Source organism: Zea mays, chromosome 4, assembly GCF_902167145.1.
Source record: "Zea mays cultivar B73 chromosome 4, Zm-B73-REFERENCE-NAM-5.0, whole genome shotgun sequence".
In the NCBI taxonomy this organism is placed as follows: domain Eukaryota; kingdom Viridiplantae; phylum Streptophyta; class Magnoliopsida; order Poales; family Poaceae; genus Zea; species Zea mays.
The window spans coordinates 119,028,464-119,034,463 of record NC_050099.1 but is presented as its reverse complement, the minus strand read 5'-3'; positions in this window follow the sequence as shown (position 1 = coordinate 119,034,463).

Sequence of the window (6,000 nt, the reverse complement as noted above, 5' to 3'; positions counted from 1 at the left end):
GAAAATACAAAGCTACATCAATCTTTGAAAGAGCTTCGGAACATGTGTCTGGGTTTTGGCAGCCGCTGCATACAGCGATTGAAGAAGGTTTTCAACTCAGTTGGAGCCAGCGCTGAAAAGTTTACCCCTTCGGTCAAAAACATATCAAGCACCTTCGAACACATTGAAGGCGACGTCGAGGCGCTTGACGAAGTAATAGCAGGGCACAGTGACTTCTGTGCCCTGCTAGCTTCTCGCGGCACAGCTGTAGCATTTCTGAAAGCTGGTTGTACGCACGGGAAGATTGTCAATAGACCAACTTTCAGTCTATCTTCAACGGATTTGGTTGACATTCCCAGCGAGGCCCGAAGCATAGGGAGCAGATTTATAACACAAATTTGGGCTAAGGGTGGTCGGGATTTGGCTGGTGACGAGGCCCGAAGCTTGCTTAAGCCGGTATGAAACTTATACCTGTTGCTTACCTTTTCTTGTGATTACTTTTTACCTTATACGGCTTTGTTGTGTGTAGGATGATGATGCCGAAGATTAATAATCCGAAGCAGATTCCGAAGGCCGCTAAAGCTGTTTTTTAGGCCTGCCTGCGTAGATCTTTTAGAGGCATTTGTATTATCTCTGTAAAAGACATTGTAATCGAGAATTGAACATTACTCTGTATATTTGTTCATACCTTGTACTATATTTTTACCTTTTCTTCCATGTGTAAATTGCTTTGCTGTGGACGAAACTTGTATCTTTTGAGCCGAAGGCGAAAAACACCTTCCCTTCTTTTCGTACAGAACAAAGCATATCTTCGCCTCTTCATGCTCATCGAAGCATTGTTATCAAAGCTGAAGTATTTGTTTGTGCTTTATGTTATGATGATGATGATCCTACGAATGTCTACATGAGTGTATATGAATGCAATGAATGATGTAATGTAATGTGCAAATGAATGTCCCAAACACACACACGAAACCACACCCAGACTCTGCATCCCCTTAGGAACGACTTTTGAGTCTTAAGCTCTGCATCCCCTTAGGAACGACTTTTGAGCTTCTTCACCTTCTATTTCGGTGACATTTAAGTTCTGCATCCCCTTAGGAATGACTTTTGAACTTCTTCATCTTCTATTTCGGTGGTATTTGGCTTTGCATTCCCTTTGGAATGACTCTTGAGCAGAAAACTTACTCTGCGCTCCCTTAGGAATGACTTTTTTGCAGCTTCATCATGCTTTTGGCTCTGCATTCCCTTAGGAACGACTTTTGAGCAGAAAATTTACGCTGTGCTCCCTTAGGAACGACTTTTTGTAGCTTTGTCATGCTCTGCATCCCCTTGGGGACGTCTTTTGAGCTTCTCCCTGTTTTTCTTTTTGCACTCGATGGTGCATGCTCAGATTTTACATATTACATCTTTTGGGGGATTCTGCCCTCGTAGGGCTAAATAAGAATGAAAATTACATACTATGGCCCCATTAAAAACTTTCTCCCCTCTTGAAAGGAAAAGGGTGTCATAGAAAAAATGAAAAAAAGATTACATCATATTACACATAGTATCACCGAAGCTCATCCGCATTCCAAGATCTGGGTATGTCGTTGTCGTCCATATCCTTCAATCTGTAAGAATCGGGCCTTGACAAAGATACTACCAGAAAAGGACCTTCCCACTTCAGTTGCAACTTGCCCACTATGTCTGGGTTGGCCACTCTCTGAAGGACCAGATGCCCTGGCATGATATTTTTCATTCGAACTTTTCTGTCACACCATTTTATTGTTTCGGCCTGATATTTATTGATGTGCTCTATAGCCTGAAGTCTGGTCCCTTCTATAGTATCTTTTGTTACTTGATAATCAGCTTCGTCTTCTGCCGAAGCTATTGTTCTTATTGACCCTGTTTTTGCTTCTTCTGGAGTTATTGCTTCGTCACCAAATAGGAGCTTGAAGGGTGTAAATCCTGTTGACCTTGATGCGATTGTATTGTGGCTCCACACCACTTTAATCAGCTCGTCTGGCCACTTTCCTCTGGGCTAGTTGAAGATTAGCTTCATTATTTCTGTCATTATAATACCATTTGCTCTTTCTACCAACCCATTTGACTCTGGATGCCTAACTGATGCAAAATGGATCTTCATACCAATTTGGTCACAAAAATCTTTGAATGATTCGGCATCAAATTGTGTACCATTGTCCACGGTTATTGCCTTCGGCACACCGAAGCGACAAACAATATTTTGCCAGAAGAATTTTTGGACCGTGACCGAAGTTATTATAGCTAAGGGCTTCGCCTCTGTCCATTTTGAAAAATATTCTACTGCCACTACAACATACTTCAAGTTGCCTTGTGCTGGTGGGAGTGGACCCAACAAATCTAAGCCCCATCTTTGCAATGGTCAGGTTGGCTGTATTAGCTGAGTTAGCGACGAAGGTTGCTGCTGGTCTCTTGCACATTTTTGACAATTTTCGCACTTTTGAACCAGATCTGCTGCATCCGAAGCTGCCTTCGGCCAATAAAACTCCTTGCCTAAAAACTTTTCCCAGCAAAGGCCTAGACCCAATGTGAGATCCACACAAACCTGTGTGTATTTCCTTCATTAGTTCTATACCTTCGGTTCTGGATAAACACTTGAGAAGTGGAGCATACTCCATGTTTGTATAACTCCCCTTCTATCATGACATATGGTCTTGTCCTTGCTTCCATTCTTTTATTATAAACTTCGTCATCCGAAAGACAATTGCCTTGGAGGAAATATATGATTCAGTCCTCCAATCTTCACTATGTATAGGTGATATTGTGAGCACTGCTCTTTCCATAAGTTCAACCGAAGGTGCTTTTATTGTCTCAAAGAATACTTCCGAAGGTAGAGGGAGCCCCTGTGCTGTTGACTTAGCTAGTAGATCTGCATGCTCATTTTCCCCTCTTGGAATATTTTTTATAGAAAACCCCTCGAAAGAGGCCTCCAACCTTCGGACTGTGTCCAAATATTTTTCAAGCTTCGGATCCCTTGCCTTGCTGCTTTTGTCTACATGGCCAGAGATGACTTGAGAGTCAGTTTTAAGGATCGCCCTTTTGATTCCCATTGCCTTTAGTTTCCGAAGCCCCAACATAAGAGCTTCGTACTTAGCAATGTTATTTGTACAACTAAAATCTAGTCTTGCTGCATATAGCATGTTTTGAATTTAGAGGGCACTACTAGGACAGTAGCGGCTCCTGTGCCGAAGGTTCCCCAAGAACCATCACAGAAGACTGTCCAGGCTTCGACATCTTTTGTTACTTCTTCCTGAGCCCCTGGCATCTAATCAGCGATGAAATCCGCTAACGCCTCGGACTGAATTGAGGACATGTGTACATAGTCAATAGAAAATTCATTGAGCTCGGCAACCATTTTCCGATCCTCCCAGTAGCTTCTCTATTCCTCATTATGTCTTTCAAAGGATGTGACGAAGGAACAATTATATGATATGCTTGAAAGTAATGCCAAAGCTTCCTGGAGGCCATCAACACAGCATATAGCACCTTCTCCAATTCTGTATAATTTTTCTTTGATAAGCTTAGAACTTCGGAGACAAAATATACTGGTGCTTGTTTTTTGACCTGGCCATCTTGCTTCTCCTGTACAAGCGCTGCACTGACTGCAGAGTGAGAGGCTGCTACATACAGGAGCAATGGAGCCCTTGGCGAAGGTGGAGTTAGAGTTGTTAAGTTGATCAAGTATTGCTTTAACTCTTCGAAAGCCCTTTGCTGAGCCGGACCCCACTGGAAAACTTCAGCTGACTTCAATATTTCAAAGAATGGTAGATTCCTTTCTGTTGATCTAGATATAAATCTATTTAACGATGCCAACCTTCCTGCCAACCGTTGAGCCCCCTTCTTTGTATTTGGCGGCTCCACCTGAAGGATAGCTTCAATCTTATTTGGGTTAGCTTCGATTCCCTTCGTTGATACTAGACAACCAAGGAACTTGCCCTTCTTTACTCCAAAAACACACTTTTCTAGATTTAATTTCAGACCAGCTTGCCTGAAATTGGCAAATGTCTCCTGCAGGTCAGCAATATGATTCTCTTGCTTCGTGCTCTTTACTATGATGTCATCAACATAAGTCAGCACATTTCTGCCTATTTGAGAGTGAAGGACCTTGGTTGTCATTCTGCTGAAGCTTCCTCCAGCATTCTTGAGCCCCTCAGGCATCCGAAGGTAGCAATAAGTGCCACTAGGAGTTATGAAGCTAGTCTTTGGCTCATCTTCCTTCTTCATCCAAATTTGATGATAGTCTGAGTAGCAGTCCAGTAGACTCATGAGCTCTGAAGAAGCTGATGCATCTACAAGGGAATCTATTCTTGGTAATGGGAACTCGTCCTTTGGGCATGCTTTGTTGAGATCTGTGAAATCAATACACATTCTCCATTTGCCAATAGCCTTCTTCACCATAATAGTGTTAGCTAGCCATTCTGGATATGTTACTTCTCTGATAACACCAGCACTGAGAAGTCTCTACTTCGTTCCGGGCACCTTCAGCTTTATCATTAGACATCTTCCGAAGTCTTTGCTTCCTAGGCTTGAAAGAAGGATCCACATTAAGTGAGTGCTCGATGACATCTCTGTTGACACCACAAAGATTGTTGGCTGTCCAAGCGAAGACATCTTTGTTGTTGAATAAAAACCTTATCATGGTTTTTTCTTGCTCATCAGATAATTGAGATCCCAGCAGTACCCTTTGATCTGCTATATCTTCACATAGGAGCATAGGCTTCGGCTGATCTGCCGAAGCAGCCTTCTCTCTTTTGTGCTTATATTGTTGACAAGCTTCGGCTCCATCTATGTTATGGATTGCCTTTGAATCTGTCCAACTCCCTTCGGCCCTTCTGGCAGCTTCTTGACTTCCATGGATGGCAATGGGCCCTTGTTCCGAAGGTATCTTCATGCATAAGTATGCTGGATGAAGTATTGCTTCGAAGGCATTAAGTGTTCCTCGACCAATGATTGCATTGTATGGGTGTTCCATGTCGACAATGTCAAAAACAACTTGCTCAGTTCTTGTGTTGTGGACATAACCGAAGGTAACTAACATTGTGATTTTGCCAAGTGCCACAATCTGCCGTCCTCCGAAGCCACAAAGAGGGTGTGTAGCATCATGAATCTTGTCCCCTGGCTCTTGCATCTGCCTGAAAGCCTTTGCAAATATAATGTCCGCTACACTGCCTGTGTCAACTAGAATATTGTGGACCATAAATACCTTGATGACACAAGATATGACCATAGCATCATTGTGAGGATAATCTTTTAGCTGAAGATCCTCCTAGGACAAGGTGATTGGGATGTGGGACAATTTGGACCTGACGAAGGGTCCTTGCACCCCAACATGTTGCACTCTTCTCTGCGCTTCCTTCTTCTGCTTCTTGTTGGTTAGCTCTGAACTTGAACCGCCCATGATTGGGAGCACCAGCTTTGTAACCGAAGGTGCTACAACTTCGTTGTTGAACGAAGCCATCAGCTCAGGAAGTGAGTTCACTGGAGGTGGGCGCCAATGTTGGGAACTTGTTCTCAAATGCTATGAGTTAAGAACAAGGCAACACAAAATGTTAATGATTAAATACCTTCATCTTTCAAAACATTATCTCCCTAAGGACATAATGATCTTCAGACGAAGGTTATGAAGGACATACCTTCATCATCTCAGCATATATTGGTGAAAGTAAAGAAGCATATGAAACATGGAAAATAATATGAGCAATTATATTGAATTGTCAGATTATTTATATTCTCATTATCTCAACATGTACAATCATTAATAATAATGAATTACATTTGTACCTTCGGCTTGACAAAAGGTATGAGTCCAAGAGTGACGTGCGAGTGAATACGAGCCAGCGTGAACAGTATTGGGGTACTGTTCATCTATTTATAGGCACGAGACACAGCCCGGACAAAATTACATTTGTATCCTTGATAACTAATCATAACCAAAACACAAATCACCAAGGACTAAACAGTCTTTTACTCTTTAAGTCGGTGCTGCCCTTCGTCTCA